Source organism: Aythya ferina, assembly GCF_964211825.1.
Source record: "Aythya ferina genome assembly, chromosome: 20".
Lineage (NCBI taxonomy): Eukaryota > Metazoa > Chordata > Aves > Anseriformes > Anatidae > Aythya > Aythya ferina.
Window position 1 is genome coordinate 10622187 of NC_140318.1, and position 19777 is coordinate 10641963.

Here is a 19777-nt window from a genome sequence, read left to right on the forward strand (position 1 = left end):
CATAACCTCCTTGTAATTTTAAATGGGAGATGAATTATGGTTTTCCCATGAACATGACTACATGAAATTGCTGGCATGTTGGTCTTATGCCATAGCAGAAAGATGGCTGCAGCTCTGCAGCTGAGCTGCCACCAAATTCTATAGCAAGGCTGTTGGGGGCCTTCCAAACAGTGCTTTAGGGAAGCCAGTACACCAGTTCTGTTTGCCAGCTCCCAAAACAATCTGAAAATTAGGGTGTGCACGGTGACAGTGAAGGACAAACTCTCCTATGCAGCCCACTGCCTCCAAGTATCACTGAGGCCGGGGGAACAGCAGACTGAAAAGGGACTAGAAACTACCTTAAAAAAAAGGGACTAGAAACTACTTTAAAAAAATAAAGACAAAGGTCTTTGGGGTGTAAATGTGAATGGAATAAGCATTTGTGTTTCTGGACACATCAATACACATGCAGAGGTTGGTAGAACTTCCTTAACATCCTTGTGTTTGCAGACATCCTTTTCTCCTTCAAATCTGCCTCATTTCAACTGGTGTCAAACATGATGGACCAAAGTCTAAAATTTTGGTAAATGGAGACTTACACTGCTGATCTTAGGGTTTATTTCCCTTTGTAAACATTGTTAATTCATGGCTTTGACAGAAAGTGAGGGTTTGGACTTCAAATACTATACTAAGGCAGGAATTTTTAATGTTTTCCTGGGCCAAGTCACAGAAAAAAGTCAGAGCATATATGAATAACAACAACAAAAGGAAAGGAAATGAACCAGTGGCAAATTTTCAGTTTACTTTTGATGGCAGCTGTTAGATAGTTGCTCTGAAGGAGGCTGTTAGGAGTATCTGTATTAGAGAAGATGCGTAGGTTGTGGAAGGACAAATAAGACTGTCAATGGTATCTGTCAGGAAGGTGTTCTCTTTGTACACTAGTCAGAAGAGAAAGATCAAGGAGAAGTTTGATCCACTATTCAAGTAGAGTGAGCTATCAACAGGTGACAGGAAGGTGACCAAAACATTTAACGTCTCTTTAGCATTCACTAAAAAAGTCAAATGCAGTCAGAGAGAGGTCACAATTAAAAATAGTGTTAAATGGAAGGTTTTCTGCCTTAAATAAGGGTTGAACAGAGAACATGTTCCTAAACAGACATTCACAAATTGGCCAGGCCTGACAAACTTCACCTCAGCTTTCTACAAGAGCTGATTAATGAAATTTCAGTCTTCAGGCATTTATGAAGGATGGGCAAGGTGCTGAAATACTGGAGAAAAGCAGGAGCATGTCAGGAATGTAAAAAGTAAAGTTTGAGTCCAAGAATCGGGATACATGAGCAAGGATATTCTGCTACTACAAAAGGACCAAGCTACAGGAGTCTACAAATGGGTATTTCATCCTGCTGGATGAGGACCACAACCGATGCTCTTTTCAGTGCTGGAGAAGCCTCAGCAGGAGCTGGGATCCAGGCTTGGGCTCTGTACTTCAGGAAAAATGAGGGAGAGTTTGCACAGGTCCAGAGGAGAATGGGGAAGGTGATAAGTCCAGAAAGCTGTGGGTTGTTTAAGCTGCAGTAAGAGGGGTGAGAAGGTGGGAACAGAATGAGCAGTGCTGAGGGCATCTTCAGAGAGGGAGGGTGAGAAACAGGTTCTGCAGTCATTCCAGGCATGATTTCCTACAGTCAGAAGGAAGGCTGAAAACTAAACATGTAAACTGCTAGTGTTGAAAGCTGTTAATTCTGTCTTTGACAGTCTTACAGAAAGATGGACTTCTCTTGCGGTTCACATCAACTGAGCTCATCCAGTCCTAGTGGAGAGGATGGACCAGGCAGGTTCACGAAGACCCCGGAGGACTTTTGACGGTAACTGTGAAGCACTCAGTTGATTACTACAGCCCGCTAACATGAGTTTTAGGCTCCTATATCTGTGCATTGCTTTTTTCGTAGATAACCACCTTTGGGTATGTGGCTTAAGTGTTTGGCTTTGTGCAATCTCTGTGAGCAGAAACACCTGTGAGGTCAGCTATCAGAGGTGTGGCATCTGCTCAGCAGCAACAGGGCTATGAAGAAAGGTCAGAATGATGCAGGGGGCAGACCAGTCCTGTTGTCCCACTATAAGATTGCACTCTTGGTGTGGTGTTCAGGGGGACATTGAGCTACAATTCAGCAGCACTGAGACTTTTGAAAGAACCCTACACATTCCCAGAAAGTCTTGTATTTCTTGCAATCTGCAAATAGGCCAGTCTCAACATCCTTCATCGAACAAGGACACTGAAATATTTCAGATGCAGAATTTAAGGCATTTTTAATGACCCATTCTTTACTCACATTTATTATTTAGGTCTGACTGTTTCAGAAAACTGAGTATTTCTCCTTATTCTTAGAGACTGATACTGATGCCGAGCTGGAAGTTTTTCATTTCGTATTTACCTTCACAGAATCACAGAATCACAGAATTTCTAGGTTGGAAGAGACCTCAAGGTCATTGAGTCCAACCTCCAACCTAACACTAACAGCCCTCCACTAAACCATATCCCTACATGAACAGTGAAATACATGAAAACATATCCAGAGCTGTTGTCTTCCTCATTCTGTTCTGAGGGGCAGAAAGGCTAAAGCCTTTCCTGTGACTGATGGAGTCACAGTTGGGCCCACAGGAGGGCCATAAGGATGATCAGAGGGTTGGTCCACCTGTCTTGTGAAGAAGGGCTGAGGAAGTTGGGGTTGTTCAGCCTGGAGAAGAGAAGGCTCTGGGGTGACCTTACAGCAGCCTGCCAGTGCCTAAAGAGGGCTGCAGGAAAGCTGGGGAGGGACTCCGTGTTGGGAGTACTGTGACAGGACAAGGGGTAATGGCCTTAAACTAAATGAGGATAGGCTTAGATTAAATATGAGGAAGAAATTCTTTACTCAGAGGGCAGTGAGGCCCTGGCTCAGGCTGCCCAGAGAATCTGTGGCTGTCCCATCCGTGGCAGTGCCCAAGGCCAGGCTGGATGGGTCTGGGGGCAGTCTGGGCTGGTGGGAGGGTTCCCTGCCCATGGCAGGAAGTGGAACTAGATGGGATTTAAGGTCCTTTCTAACACAAACCATTCCAGGATTCTATGATAAATTTTTGTACTACAAGCTGCAACTTTTTCTTACTGAGCATCTGTATCAGGCTTACATCTTTGTTTCATGAGTGCTTCACACATCCTCAGAATACCTGAGAAACTCACCCTGCCCTTCACCTTTGGCGCACTTAGACTTCACCTACCACTCATCTGATCATCACTTGGTAAAGCAAGACTAGCTGTGAATAATGACATGTTGTTCTTCAGTGAGCACCCATGGGTAATTAATGGCCCCACCTCCCAGGGGAGGTTGTGCCAGACCATGCAAAGAGCCAGCCTAACCCTGGAGAAGCCAAACCAAGAGCTGGCAGAAGCTGTAGGGGCTTCACTCAGCTGGAAACTTTGTTGTGTTGTGGTCACCAGAGTCATCGCACATGCTGAAAACAAATATTTACCCATCTCTTGGAGAAAAACAAAAACAAAAACCTTCAGATTAAAGTCATCCTCCAAATTTTCTGCAGCAGAACTCAACAGACAGGGCTGAATCTTGTCACTAGCTGCACTTGTGGACTTCAGAAGTTTATACTGGTGTAACTGGGGCAGCATTTGACCCCTCAGATGCCATCTGGAGGGGGCAGATACAGGGGGATACTGAGGTTTCCATGTAGAGACAGTTGTTTTATCTCACGTTTCTTATTTTATAGGTTTAGGACATTCATTCTAATTTTCCTCTCTAGTAAAGCTTCTAAAGGTTGCATGTCAGAAATGTGCAAAGGAGAATGTCAGTCTTGCATGGATTCTGTAGACGGAGATAGTGTTTTATGACCTGAGTCTGGGAGAGAAAGACACGGACAAGTCTCATCCTGCATCTGCAGGTACATAAGAAAAAGGCTTTTACCTTTATAGCAAGTCAGAGCTGCAGCCTGAATTCTGGTTAAAAAAAAAAAAAAAAAAGACTCATGGGGACCTAGCAACCTTTGGTATTTTAGTTCTTATTTTACAGTATCCATAGGCAATTAACATTCTGCAACCTTCTTTAGAAGTACTTGTGCTCCTTTTGAAATACTCATGTTCTTTTTGGGAAGCTGACAGACTCTGCCAAGTCACTGTGTCACTTCAATTCAAAATGTTCAGAATTGTTGTTATCCAGTGAGGAAAAAAATAATAATCTTTCTGTTTCTGAGCTTTATAGCTTGGTGCAATCCATCTCTGTGGGTATTTTTATGACTGTTCTCCTAAAAAACACAGTGGAAACTGGGGATATCTACTGTAAATGAACATCCATACAGCAGCTCCTTGGCTATTCAAAAGAGACCTGCAAAGGGAAATGTTTATGGATTTTTTTTTTTTGGTGGTTCTTAGGTTCTGTCTCTTCTAAAGCCTCTATTTGGATTTAATATAAAATAAAATAAAGTCCTGTTTAGTCCACAAAAACTTTTTTGACCTTTGGAAGTAGATACATAGGTGTAATGACCTGGAGAATGGAAGTTGAGTGGTCACAAAGAGAAAGCTATGGTGAAAATGCTTTTCTGTATATCTGCAAATGGACAAAACTGTGCACTAAACCATGAGATCACACAAGAGGAAACTTTACATTTAAGTACAAAAAAAAAAAAAAAAATCAACCCAAAGCTTTTTTTATCTGTGATTAAACACTACTTCTTTGTGTGGATCAATGAGCCAATAGTTTTTGGCTTTGAAAATACATTGAATTTCATATCTCTACAGATATCAGATTAGAGAATATTCTGCAAAGTCATTTGGTAGAGGGAGTAGGAGTCACTTGTGTGAGTTCCAGAGTCAGTGAGTGGATTTAAAAATCCTACAAGAAAATAAAAACTTTAAGTGAACTTTCAGAATTTAATCCCATTTTTGGTGGGTTGTAAAAAAATCATGTGGAGGCACTGCAGAAAATATTTTTTTGTGGATATTTTATTATTATTGTTATTATTATTATTTTATTTTAATTATTTTTTTGTCAGGCTAAGTGGTCCTTCAAGACTCAAAGGCTGAGAAGCGCCAGTCTGTGCTTGGAAATGGGAGATGGAGACATACCTAAGTGTGATGGTGTGCCTGGCTGCAACCTGGGGAGCACGGCTGGACCCCCACAGCTGGGTGTGTGAGCGTTTCACAGATTCCATAAGGAGAGGAAACTTTAACAAAATTAACACTTTGTATTGTTATGAAAAGGACAGTAAATTCTGGAGTTTAGACAACTCCAAAGTACCCATCACCCCCTGGTCACCAGTGAAACTGCAGTGAGGCACAAGTGCCTGGGTTGGATAAGCCTTCCTATTGCCCGAGTGAGAGCATTCAAAGACTATTGCTATCAGTTATTGCTCCTATTAATTATTAATCAAATAAGGACTGAGTTCATTTTCTGCCATTGTCAAAGGCTGTCATGCTCAGCCTTTTGCAGTGAAACAATTTCTCCCTGCACTCCCTGCTTTTACCCTTACTTAGATGTAACTTGGGAGTTTGGCCTCATGGTGTTTGTGGATGGAAGCTGAATCTCTTCACTTGTGTTTGCTGAACAGAACAAGTTCTTGTTCCTCATGTTTGGGATTGGGAGGTTTGAGAGGTATTCCTGAAAACACATCTCATTGATCACAGTGCTTTGGAAACTCCTCTGCTCATCACTTGCCTTGGGCAGGAGATGCCTTTCCAGACTATTTTACTGTTTGATATACAGTTAGAAACATTTGACTGGCTGGCTGTAAGACCTGCAAACTCATTAGGTGCTCCAAGCAGACAATTTGGGTCAGATCCATTTCAGGACCTCCAGCCTGAAATGTTAGAAAAACAAATACACAATATTTTCTCATCAAGAAATATGCCAAAAATAAAATGAAAAGTAGAAGATAGACTTCACACACCATGCAAGGAACAGAATGGTAACACTTCTTCAGACAACAAGGGAAATGTTGTGCTCTGTTCTTTCTCAGCTACATATGCTCACGCTGCCTAGCAGGTGCGGTGCAGCACACACCTTCCCACGGCAGTGGGCTTGTGCAGGCACTGTGGCATGCATCACATGGTGGTGGCTGCTGTCAGAATACAGCTGCACTGGGTCATTTCCTGGTCCTCCTGGGTCATTTGCTTTGTGCTATGTCCATGGACCTGAGTGCCGACCCTCTGTCCATCAAACACCAGCCCATTGCTTCCACAGAGGTAATGGACAGGCCCTGTGAAGCTTCTGAAAACTAAATGAAAGGAAATGCACAGGATAATGTCTCCAACATCTATATGAGATTCTCTGGAGTCAATTTCTTTGGTAAGTCAATAGCACAGAAACCTGGGCTGGACCAGGAAGGTCTCTGGTGCTGGAGGCTGTGCCCTTAGTTAGACTGTCCATCAAGGAGCAGAAAAGGTGATGTTCCCCAGGGAAGGAGTAGGTGTGGAGTGCAAGCACAGTGTAATGAAAAGGAATACAGTCTGGGAAAAGCTCTACAACCATGGGCCAGGCTTAGCGTGGGATAAGTCTGGTTTAGGACTTCTTGTTTTAGGCAGTGTGTTTGCCTCATGTTAGGAGAAGAGTCCTCTCTGATGTTCCTCTGCTCTGCAGGTTGCTCAGAATTTCCATTTATAGATGATCACAAACGTCCATGTTTCTGGACTGTCATCTTTTTGTCAGCCTCTGCAGGTCTGCCCTATGCACTCAGAGAGGTGCTGGCATTTGACACCTGGCAGAAAATTCTTGTCCACCCTGATTTCCTTAGGCACCTTTCATTTAATTAGGTCTCCATTATAGTGTCTTTGTCTAGAGAGCGCCTTAGCTCCACGCACACCAGATTCTTCTCCTGACTCACAGGCAATGGTTTTTAACCTTTAAGTAAACATTTTCCCACACATAAGGAAGAAAAGCTAGGGGGGAAATAACTTTTGAAACAGAAATGTAGGGCACAGAGTGGGAACCAGAGTGTTTTGAACAGATTCTGCCACCAGCTCCTCCACAAAGTGAAACTTTGCCCTGAGACCATCACACAGCTCAGAGCAAATCCTCCAGAGCTGCTGGCTGGACCCTGTGTCCCAAGGTGTGGGCTGGGGAAGGTGAGGGTGTCCCATGGTTTGGTGGGGCAGGGGCTTGGGCTGCTGGGGACAGGGAGCAGAGGTGAGAAGTGCAGCCAGACAAAGCATGCCAAGGACCCCAGGAGGGAGAAATTCAGAAGGGAGATGCTTTAACAGAGTAAGTGAAAGGTCTTGAACCAAGCAGAGATCCTGCTGATCCTGATTCTTACCTTGAAGTTTCTACTGCACTCCCTACTTTGTTGGCATGGGAATTTTGATTCAAATCAGGGGCTTTCATCTTCTGCAGCTGCTCCACTCCTCTTTTAGTTGTTTGGTTTTCTAGAGCAAGCAGGGCAGCAACCCAAGGGAGGAGCTCCACTGCCTCTCTTCATCTCTGGCAGAATCTTTTCCCTTCTGTCTTGGAGCTGCAGGAAGGTGTTGTGGCAGCCAGGTCAAGCAGCATGAGTAGGATTTGGGGATGCAGGCAGATTGGCTGGGCTGGAAGCATTTAAGAGTGAATTAGGATTTGATGGGAAGTGACCTGCTCCTAGAAGACCAGGCTATGGGTTCTGTTTGTCAGGTTATTCAGGGCCTGAAGAGAGGGGTAATTTCAGCAGTTTCTCATTTCACAAGCTGCATGAGTCCAGACCTTGCTGTTAGCTGCACCTTTTCCTGATAGCTTTTCTTCCTTTATCAGTGGTGAGTTTTGATGTTGCTGTTGGGTCAGCATCAGGCTGATAGTGGTTGGGTGGCTGCCTTTGGAGAAAACCAGTTGCATCAATTCATTTAATACCAAACCAAGTTGTGTTTGGCCTTCAGTGGTTCCCGTATCTTTACCAGACCATGCCCTGCTCCAGCAAAAGTCCATGTCACCTCATCCCCTCCAGCGAGGCAATGAACGCTATAAGCAGAGCCAGCCCTGCTCCGATGGGATTTCTTTTTTCCTTTTAACCAGAGCCAACCCGTGTAGTTCTTGGTCCTCAGCATTTAGTGTTGAAATATGGAGGAAACACATTGTGCTCTTCACCCCACCATTGCATCTGCAAATGTGGGATGCAGAGTCTCCTTGGAGCCCCAGGAAAATTGGGTTACAGCCGAGCCCTTCCCATAGGAGCAACAGCAGGTCACCCTGGTCACCTTCCACCAGGGGCTGCTTGTCTCTAGACCTGAGATTCTGAAAAAAAAAGGTATATATTTTTTTTTTGATAAAAAGGTCTTGTAAAGTTCCCTCAGTACCTCCCAAAACAGGCGCTCTCAATGGTCATGACCACGTTCACCTCTCTGGTGACAAAACTGAAAACAGCACAGATTTGGTGATTGCCACTAATTGTGTCATGATAATCAGGTGTGCTTTGCTTGTTCTGACAAGCCTGCTAACTTAATTTTCCTGGCTTTTTGCTTTTTTTTTTTTTTTTTTTTTTTTTCCCCATATTAAAGTGTTTAGCAGTTGTTCTTGCTAATTCTTACAGCTTTTAGAAAATAGATTAATATACAAAATAAGGTCATAAGCAGCAGGGAATCTGATAAATTCAATTGGCTAAATGACTGATGGCTGTGTTTCTTCCCAAAACAGAAATCTGTGTGTGAGAACAGGATTGCATGAACAGTAATGCTCAACAGTACGTTGTCTGTGTGTGTGTGAAAATGTATGTGTGTGTATAAACACTTGCGGGTGTTTTTTTTTAAATCAGCACAGCATGCAAATATATATTTCTGCTGAAATTATGTTCAAACAGTCAAAGTGGAAACAGATGTATTGAAAATATAAATACAGCGCTTGATAAATATTTTATTATCAAATATTTCAAAAATGTCATCTTTAAAAACATGAAAATTCAGCCTCAGGAGGACCAAAATATTTAATCACTCTCAAGAAATTCTTAAAAGGGAATCTCTTTCTATCAGATTCCTTCTGAATAGAAAAATGAATTTCCAGGTGCTGTGAGCTATATTTATTTTAATCAAAATCAGTCAGTTAAAGGAGATAGAATAATCAGTGAGGTCATTATTAAGTGAGATAACAACTTCTGAATGAATGCTCCCATTAATCTAATTATAAAATGGAACAGTATCTTACTAATCAGGCTGTTAATTGAATCACCGAAAATGTAAGGCTGTAATCACAGTTATTTGAACCACACCAGGCTCCATGACACCGATGCAGTGGAAAATGAGCTGGAGCCACATTCTCTGCAGCTGTGTAGGACAGTTGTCTCCATCTACACAGGGGCACACCAGTGACACAGGTGACTGTGGGTGGGGTACAACCTGTAGCTCATCATCACAGAGCAGAAGGCCATTAAAAATTGTCTAAAAAAAAAAAAAAAGCCAACACCAAAAGTAATTGATGAAACCTGCACTCAACAGGTCAGTGCCTGGCTGCGTTTGGGGACATGTGCCGTATCAACCTGATGGTCCATTCTGAACCTCTGCCTTCTTCAGCCCTGGTGGTGCCCCATGCCTTGGACACATAGCAGGACCCCATGAGTGTTTCCAAGCACCAAGGGCAGATGGAACCAGCAGAGTTCATATTTGCTCTTCAGATAGTGTTTCTAGCTGGGGTTGGGGGTTGGAAAAGGTGAGATTGTCTCGGAGGATGTAGGTTCAGCTGGCAGTCTGGACACATTTTCTGTGCATGTGTATTAATTTGTTTAATTCCTTAAGGGTTTCATAACCCAACCACCCTCACCCAGTCAAGTCTTCCCCTTGGCCTGCCCTCACCGAGGACATCCAAACACACATCACTCTATCTTGGCAAGGCCCATCCTGGCTGTAGAGGGGAGAAAACAGCATGAGGAACCTGGAGGGCAGGGTGGGAAGAGGGGGGGACAAGCAGGCAGACAGCAGGTCTCAGGGGTTCTGACCCTGCACCTCCTGCAGGTGGTAGACAGTTTTCTTCACCAGTTTTTCTCTCTGAATCAGAGATTGCTGGTGGTTTACCAGTGTCAGTGATCTGGATCCATGTAACACCAGGGTGAGAAAGAGAAAGTATGTATACTCATGTGGAACATCCTTCCAGGCATACTCAGTCTTCTTCATCCTTAATTGCTAAAGGAACTGGTGTGCCTCCCCCATCTAAAATCACATCCTGGGGCAAGTTCATCCTGCACAGTGTTGGCCAGGTCTCTTTGCATTTAAAGGTGCCAACAGACAAGAATTGTGTTTTGGTTCTAAACACTGCCCAGCTTTAAACAGAGGCGTTGCTCCTCTTCTCAGCCTCTGCTGTTTGTAAGGTGGGAGCAGAAAATGCTGCCTGTACATCTCACCCTGACCTAAGTCACCAGGAACTCAGCAGTGGTGGCTCTCTGAGAGTGCTCCACTCAGAGAGTGGAAAGCTAAAAATTCTGTATTTTTAATTGATACCAGGTGAATGAAGAATGCTCGCTTCTTTCAGACGATATACCAAGAAATACATGCATTGGAGCTTGATGAAAAGCTAAAACGACATACCTCTGAGCTCTAAAAACAGTATAACAGGTTTTTAAACATTTGAGAAGAAAGATAACATTGTATAAATTGTATAAAATGTATGCATCTGTACCACTGCTCCAGCAAGAAATGCATTGCATGGGGAGAAAAGGTATATTTCTTTCTTAGGTGTTTTTGTAAATCCCACCCAGTTACTTTCTGCATTTTTTGTTCATATTTTTTTTTCCAAGTCCAATCTAAAAATCTATTTTTTTGAGGAAAAAAAAAAAGAGAGAGAGAGAGAGAGAGAGAAAAGGTTTTTTCTCCTATTTATTAACGCCTGCTAAGAATTTTCACAGCTATTAGCAAAAACACGGGATTTTATTTCACTTCAGCAGATACAGGAGCCAAGTGATATCCCACCAGACATGTTTTGAAATTTCCAGTAAAAATATATTGTCACAAATAATATGGAAAGTGCAGTTCATTACAACACAGACTCAGTTTCTGTTCTCCATATAAATGCTATACAACCTGGTGCAATCAGCTTTTATAATGTGAGATAAAATTAAGTTTAAATTAAGAAAGAAAGGTCATTTGGAACCCGTCCCAGAAAAAGTCTTCCTTCCTGAAATATTTCAGTTCATCTCTCCTGGTTCATGGCAAGAGGATTCTGTGAGAGAAGGAGTAAGTGAGGAAAGGAGAACAGGGCAGGTTGAGGAATCAAGCTGGAAGCTGCACAGAGGTACGGCTTACTTCCTAGTGCTGAGTGCTGAGGAGGGAATAGACATCCTTATTTTCTATTTTCTTAGATAAAAATTAAGAATTACTCAAGTGTTTCAAAGCATGTGCTTGTTTTTGAGAATGGCCAGGTTCAGACACAGCAGTGGAATGAAAACAGATGGAGGATGTATGTTAGCAAATGAAAGATGCCACATGGTGGGGTAGAAGACCTGGTCCCTCATGGGGGACCTTTAAGCCTATACACAGACCAAATGGCATTTGTGGCTTTCATGACAAATGAGTCATGAATGAGGTACCAAGAGCAGCTGTATCTCATGCTTGCCTTTAATAAATAATCTGTTGCAGTTGTTGGAAGATCTCACAGAATTAGATCTTCCTTGGGCATATCAAAGATGCTGCAGCTGCACAGTCTTGAGGCTCAGTGTACTATTCCAATCCTGAATCGACATTTCCATCATTTGGGGAAATTTTCAACCCTTCAGAGTAGTTCTGCTTTCCATAATTCCATGCATCGTGACATATTTGGACATTTTGATCATCAGTTCAATGGAAGATGAATTTGTTGAGCAGCTTAGGGAATTTTCACACATATTTGGAAAATCTTATGCCTGAGTTAAGACAAAAAACAATCATGGCCATCTTCTTGGGATATTTCATTGAAGCACATCACTCTCTAGTACTGGAGTAACTGTCATCCACACATTTCTAGAGAAATCAAAGCTACAGTTCGAGAATACTTGGTGCACTTTGAGAACATTGAAATCTGAGATATGAAACACTTAAGTGGGAGTCTTAGCCAAGATGTAAGCCTGATTGCCCAAATCAGTGCTAATATATAGAGAGAATTGTAAGTGCGGGTTTTTCTTGCCAAGATATGCCCCAGGCCCTGCTGAAAGCTTGAATGTTTCCATGGAAAGTATCCAGAGGCAGTGGTCCAAAATCTAAACTGATTTCATTTGTCTTGTTGAGGGAATGAACTTCCAGACTGTGGTGGTTTCTTATTTACAGTAGCTGGAGATGTTTTTTTGTCTTATCACAGACATCTACCACAATCATTTCTGCTCTTTGGGAATTGGTACCTTTTGTGGATTAATACATAATACAACATCTGAGGGAATGTTATCTCCTCAACAGGTAGTAAGATTATACTCAAAGCAACCTCCTTTGAGTTGTCATCAAGTTGCCATACAAGCAGACTCTCCCAAGTGATGGCCAGGCTGAACACATAATGCAGAAGCCCAAGATGCCTCAGAAGGGACTGCTGAGGCTAAGTGGGCTTTCACTCATCAGGTCAGTCATTGTCTAACTGTTAGAGACAAACAAGTTCATTTCTTCATAGGCTGATATCTCCACTGCTACAACCCTGATCAGTCTAAATCCTGACACAAACAGGAAAGCTTTTGGGTCCCACCCTGTGCCACATCCCCTTGTCCAGCTCTCCCTGCAGCAGCAGAGCTTTGGCTCCTGCCCTGTGGGGATGCCCAGCAGTCACCGGCACCAAGGATGGGGGAAACTGGGGACCTTTTGTAGCAGGCAGAGCCACAGTGTCTGCAGTGTGCAGGCACCGGAGTGCTGCTGCCACTGAAGGAAATAGTTGTAGAAAGCACTGAAAAGGCACCCAGGGCCAAATGCTGGTGTGCTTGCTGCTATCAGCTTAGCTGGCTTGCTAGTGTGGGTGCGTGTCTGCAAGATGAAGGGTGAAGCACTTAAGATAAAGAAGAAAATCCACCATTGTTAAACATTCCCTTCCACCATTTACCAAAACAGTAATACAGATACTCTCACTATTTCGCCTCAGGAAAGGCATGATGGGTTAAAATTAACAGCAATTCTATATTCATTGCTAGCTCCTAATTAACCAGGCTGGGCCGTACTGCTCCAGCCAGATAATTCCCCAATATTTAGCCATTAGTTCTTTCCAATTTGGCCTGCTGCTGCTTCTGGCAAGTTTTGTCTCATAAACAATTATGCTGAATGCCAGATGTCCCAATAGACTGCTCCACTTTCACTAGCGGCTGTCTCATCAGGCCAGTTTTGCTGGAGCTGGGGAGACAGTTTGACATTTGACATCCGTGTGTGTATAAAGCTAAGGGTCAGTCAGAATTCCAGCAAGGACTTTTAATTACAGCAGCCTCACAGGCTGAACACACATATCCATATCACAGCTGTTTTCTGACAAGGCAGCGCCCACGTTTCATGCTCCAAGGAGAACTACTGCGTGCCTGAGCTCCTGCCATCCTCTTCTTCCACTTGAGTGTGATTTGCACAGAAGAAGGATTTGGAGATAGTGACCTGGATAAGGCAACATGTGCATCAGTATAAAGTTGATATTTTTACTTTTACTTACATCATTGTCCTCTCCCAGAGATGCCCTCTCTCTGTGGGGCCACTCCAGAGATCAGGGATTTACAGCTACGGGTAAGTGTATTGCACTCAGTGCAATATCTCTGCAGAGCAGTCTTGATGGACCAGAGTATGTGGCTGCAGTTTTTACTGCAGGAACAGAGGAGCAGTTGGGTCAAAGTACTATTTATTGTTTATTTTAAAGCAAACTTCACTAGAGGTGTGTGCATTACACAAATAAACTTTTATAGTTGAAAAGGTTTAATTCACCTTAATGCAGAAGAACAGTTTTCCGAGCTGAAATTCCATAGAAGAGAGTCTCATGAGATTCAGAAAGAAGCAAAGAATGTGCATTTTAATATAACGTTCTTTCAGATTCCCACATAAAACATTGCATGTTTTTATGCTCAGTGTGGCAGCTTTTATTTTAAAATAAACAAGTGCAGGTTTAATGGAAAGACACGTTGACAGACAGATTAATTTCTCACTGAAGAAACATAGAAAAAGCACAGGTAAATTCCTGAGACAAATGTATTGTAAGATAAAAGGCTAGTGGTGTTTCATATTCCTAAGTTGCTGGTTTATGCAGAGATGAGTTGATTCAGGTGGAATGGTTTAAGCTGGCTCTAGGGCAAATAGTGCAGTGGTACCCATGGGAACCAGCTGTGGAGATGCAGTGATGGCACACAGGGAAAAAAAACTCTTATGAGATAGGGTTTGGCTGTGATTTTTGTGGCCAGTTAGTTCATACAGGAGTTTTTCTATGCTGTTGGCATTGCTAAGATACTCCACTGATGTCCACTCCTGCCCTAGGTAACACAGAAGTTAGTGACTTGCTCCCAATGATGAGCATTGCCTAGGTCTAACTGCTATTTGCAGAAAAACAGTGAGCCCCTTGAAATGTCATAAAATGCACTTCTGAGAAAAGTTAGGTACACCTCTGAGGCCCTTCCAAGTGACTGTCCTTTCTCTGGGCCTCTTAAATCAGGTTCTGCTTGGAAAGCACCAAAAGGAAATGACATTTCTTCCTTCTGACACTGGAGCTCTTTTGTTGGAACAGAAGTTGCTCATCTTCCATTGGAGCCAGCATCACATTCTGGCAGGTGAGAAGTGGTTTGTGACACACAGTCTTCTACAGGCTGGCCCACCCCAGATGTTCCTGCCTGTGGCAGGTACACCTTCTCCAAAATTCTTCTACTAACTGGGAGTGATACTGCATTACGTCTGTATTTGTCTGGCAGAGCCAGTTACTAATAAGTAGCTTTATGTTGAATTATATTTTTTTTCTGACAAATGGAGGACTCACTTTATTAGTCTGCAAGTAAGGCTCTTGATTTTAAAGGACAAATGATAAGCCAAATGAACTAAGATGACTGACCTGAGCAGCTCAGAGACATAAGTGAGAAAGCAGTGGGAATATATTGAAATCAAATATGCAACAGTGTCTGGAACAGGCTTCCAAAGCAAGTGGAAAAATCCTGGAAGACTGGGCTCCAGGTTTAACACAATGAATAACCTCATCCAAAAGTCTGTTAGGATCAAGCAGACAGGCTGCAAGGACAAGAAGAAAGAACTGAGCAGCAAATAAACTTGTGTCTTAAATCTCAGAAAGTGTATTTAAAAAGTGAGAATTGATAAAAGTCAAGCTGAGTTAAAACCGAATTGAAGCAAATTGTAAAAGGTTTGTTCTTGTTATGAATAAAAGGAAATGAGAGAAAGAGAGAAAGAGAAAGAGAGAAAGACAGAGAAAAAAGAAAAAAGAAAGAAGAGAAAGAGACAGGAAGGAAGGAAGGAAGGAAGGAAGGAAGGAAGGAAGGAAGGAAGGAAGGAAGGAAGGAAGGAAGGAAGGAAGGAAGGAAGGAAGGAAGGAAGGAAAGCATTTGCTGATCATTGATAGTGAAGATTAAAGATTTTTTGGATATAGCCCCAAAACTATACATATATTTTACATCATTTATCACAAATGAAGAAAACATGGAATGCAGAAGCAATGTCAGGATGCTGTTGTGAATGAAGGCATGAAAATGGAGTTGATCACCTCCATGGAGGAGCAACTTCTGAACAACTCAATGCTCAGGAGCCAGGGGCCAGATAATCTTGGACTTCTAAAAATATCTAGAACATCAACTTCCAGTCCCTGAAGTGATTAATACCAGTGATAGGACCCACGAGAACAGTGTTAAGCTGAGGCAGGGGAAGTTTAGACTTGACATGAGGAAGAGGTTCTTCACCGAGAGGGTGGTCACACACTAGAACAGGCTCCCCAGGGAAGTAGTCCCTGCACCAAGCCTGTCGGAATTCAAGAATCATTTGGACTGTGCACTTAGTCACATGGTCTAAACTTTTGGGTAGACCTGTGCAGTGCCAGGAGTTGGACTTGATGATCCTTATGGGTCCCTTCCAACTTGGGATATTCTATGATTCTATGATTATTTCATATAAATTTACTAAGCTAAGGGTGACATTGGAGCAACGAAGAGTAGGTGGGGGAGTTCCCAGGGCAAAAGAAAAGAGCAACCTGGCACCTTTCAGCCAGCTAGTTTGATCCCTGTGGTATCTGAGCTGTTGGAGCCAATTTGGACACAGAAAAATGAAAGTGGGATCAGTGAAACAAGAGTAGAACTTAAAGCAGATTTATTAAACTAGATGGTGCAAGACTAACTTTGAATGCTCTGAATAAAAAGGTGCTTTTCTTGATAAGAAATAATGTTGTCCCTCTAACCAGTCACGCTGGAGGAAATCACAGAATCACAGAATCACAGAATTTCTAGGTTGGAAGAGACCTCAAGGTCATCGAGTCCAACCTCTGACATAATGCTAGCCATATCCCTAAGCTCTACATCTAAACGTCTTTTAAAGACTTCCAGGGATGGTGACTCCACCACTTCCCTGGGCAGCCTGTTCCAATGCCTCACAACCCTTTCAGTGAAGAAGTTAAATCTTCTGATTCTGCATCATATAGGGAGTTATTATTTAAACTACTGTAAGGGACAACTGGGACAATGGGAACAGATGGGTGTAAGTCAGGGAAATATTTCTCAGCTGTGTGTTGGAAAAAGTTTTGTCCTGCAAGGAGGGCGCTTCAAGCCTGGCTCCAGCGGAAAGGGCAGCACAGAGGCTATGTGTCCCCTGCCCAGAGTTTCCAGAACCCTTACAGACCTCAGACCATTTACACCACACTTTCATCATGCTTTAGCCCTCCACTAAAACTAAACTGGCACTTGTTAATTCAGCAAATGCCATGCTTTGGGGGGTCCAGCCTTGCTGTAGGCTCACCAATACACCTGCATGTCATGAATCTACATCTCAGACGTTCTCAGCAGGTTCCTCTCATTTGATTACCATAGAATATTTTTTCTGCTTGCACTAACACTGTTTCACTGTCCTTTCTCATCAAAACGCTCCGTGCCTGCTCCCCCACCTGTTCAGCATGTCCTTAGCCCACACCCTGCCCTCCCCATGCAATCTTCAGCTCTTCCCCGAAAGGTCATGGAAGGACCTCTCCGAAAAGCTCTGAATTACATCCACCTTCTGAACAGTCTTCTACACTCATAGATTGAGACTATCTTGATATCACAGATGTCACATCACAGTGACTAAGTCTTGTGAATCTCTTCATGTGATGCTGACATATGTCTACCATTCCAAATGCGGTATTTATCACAGAATCACAGAATCACAGAATTTTCTAGGTTGGAAGAGACCTCAAGGTCATCGAGTCCAACCTCCAACCTAACGCTAACAGCCCTACACTAAACCATATCCCTAAGCTCTACATCTAAGCGTCTTTTGAAGACTTCCAAGGATGGTGACTCCACCACTTCCCTGGGCAGCCTGTTCCAGTGCCTCACAACCCTTTCAGTGAAGAAGTTCTTCCTAACATCTAGCCTAAAACTCCCCTGGCTCAACTTAAACCCATTCCCCCTCGTCCTGTCACCAGGCACGTGGGAGAACAGGCCAACCCCCACCTCGCTACAGCCTCCCTTGAGGTACCTGTAGAGAGCGATAAGGTCACCCCTGAGCCTCCTCTTCTCCAGGCTGAACAAGCCCAGCTCCCTCAGCCGCTCCTCGTAGGACTTGTTCTCCAGGCCCCTCACCAGCTTTGTCGCCCTTCTCTGCACCCGCTCAAGCACCTCGATGTCCTTCTTGTAGCGAGGGGCCCAAAACTGAACACAGTACTCGAGGTGCGGCCTCACCAGAGCTGAGTACAGGGGGACGATCACCTCCCTAGCCCTGCTGGTCACGCTGTTCCTGATACAAGCCAGGATGCCGTTGGCCTTCTTGGCCACCTGAGCACACTGCTGGCTCATATTCAGCCGACTATCCACCATCACTCCCAGGTCCTTCTCTGCCTGGCAGCTTTCCAACCATTCCTCTCCCAGCCTGTAGCTCTGCTTGGGGTTATTGCGCCCCAGGTGCAGGACCCGGCACTTGGCCTTTTATGAATTTATTTATTTATGAATAGTATCACAAGAAAATGTTGATAACATATTTTGCTGAATGTCTCCATGTGAAAAATTACATTGCTGCAGAAGTTTCTGTACTGATAATTCACCTGGATGGAAAAAAAAGTTCTATTTCTAAATCTGTCATGTTCAGCCTCTGGATATCAGTGTTGCAAATATTTTGTCTTCTAAAGACTGGAATAACTTCCTAGATAGCTCAGCTAGCTGCAGTACAGTTATGTAGCCTTCTCTCTTGGTTTATCTATTTTATTTTATTTTTAAGGTGGGCAGAATCTACCCTGTATTCATTGATCATTGCTTCATTTAATAGCTCTGAGATTAGGGGGTTAGGGCAACATCCTGCTGGTAGAATTTCTTACAGACACTTCCTACTCACCCCAAATGTTGCTGCTGGAGCACTGGCAAGGGATGCAGACAGTTAATCGAAGCTCTGGACGTCCCTCTGCCCCATGCTGGGAAGATTTCAGAATTGGCTTTGTAGCTTTTGCTACACTGCCTGGATGAGGCCATTACTCACATACTGCCTGCCAGGAGTGACTCTCCCCTTGGGTATCACTGATTTAATTACTTTCACATTTCCAAAAGGAGTTCTGCTTTCAGGCTTTTGAGAAACAATAATAATAAAAAAAGCCTTTATTTATTTATTTATTTATTTACTTATTTATTTATTTTTCTCTCTCACTAGGATAGTTTTCTCCCAAACTTTCTATCAGGACTAGCTTTCTGAAACCCTTTAGACAACTCAGAAGCAACTCTAGTTGCTTGGTTAATGGCTCCTTCAAGCAGCAGGAAGACGAAGGAGAGGGAACCTGGAGAAGAGCCCCTGATTTCAGGAGGACACCACTGCAGGCTGCTACCAGCATTGAGGAACTTGCAGCAGTGACAAACCAGCTGCAGGATATATCTGTGCCTCTGTTTTGTATCTGTGAACATTATCTTCTTATTATAAGATGGAGAAATAATTAATTAGCCAATTAATTAAACTTTCTTTGCTTTTTATTCTAGTCCAACTTGCAGTTTAAAACTATCATGGTAGCTAAGATCGCAGTAATTAAGAAGACAGTTAGGTGTATACCGGGATTTCAGGAAGAAATTTGTGACTTAGAGAAAAAATTAAACCAGAGGCCCTCGTCTACTTTATCTGAGTCATTTCTTTCTTCTTCCTGGGGCTCAAATCATGTTAAAGCACCTGAAGGCTAGACAGAGAGGGGACCATACCTGCCTTTCTGCAACTCGGCAGAGCACGTCAGAGCAGGGAAGCCTGACAGAGCAGACGATGAGCAGTTGGACTGTTACCCAGCAAAGGGCTGGATTCCCTGGCTCAGCCCCCAGGGGATCTGTGAATCGCGTGCACCTTCACAGCCAGAAGGAAGCGGCCCATTACGGGGGCTATGGGAGGGTGGTTTTTATGCTGAAATGTTTCCTGGATATCATGTAATCAGTTCCATAAGCAAAAGAATTAAACCAATATTATTACAATACACATTGTAAAAATTTTCAATTACTCTGGAAATGAAAACAAAACAAAACAAAACAAAACAAAACAAAATGAACAAACAAACAAAACAAAAAAACAGAAAGGCTTCCCCCCCCCCCCCCCCCCCCCCCCCCCCCAATAATTCTGTGCTAGGTGAAAGTTCCTGCCATGTCTGGTGATAATGATCCTGTCTGTCACAACTCTGAAATGCTCAGGGCCTTCTCACTGATTAATGTCAAAATAACAATTTCTGTGCTTTTTGCATGCTTGAAAACTTTTCAGAACTATGCTATCATCAGTAATTAT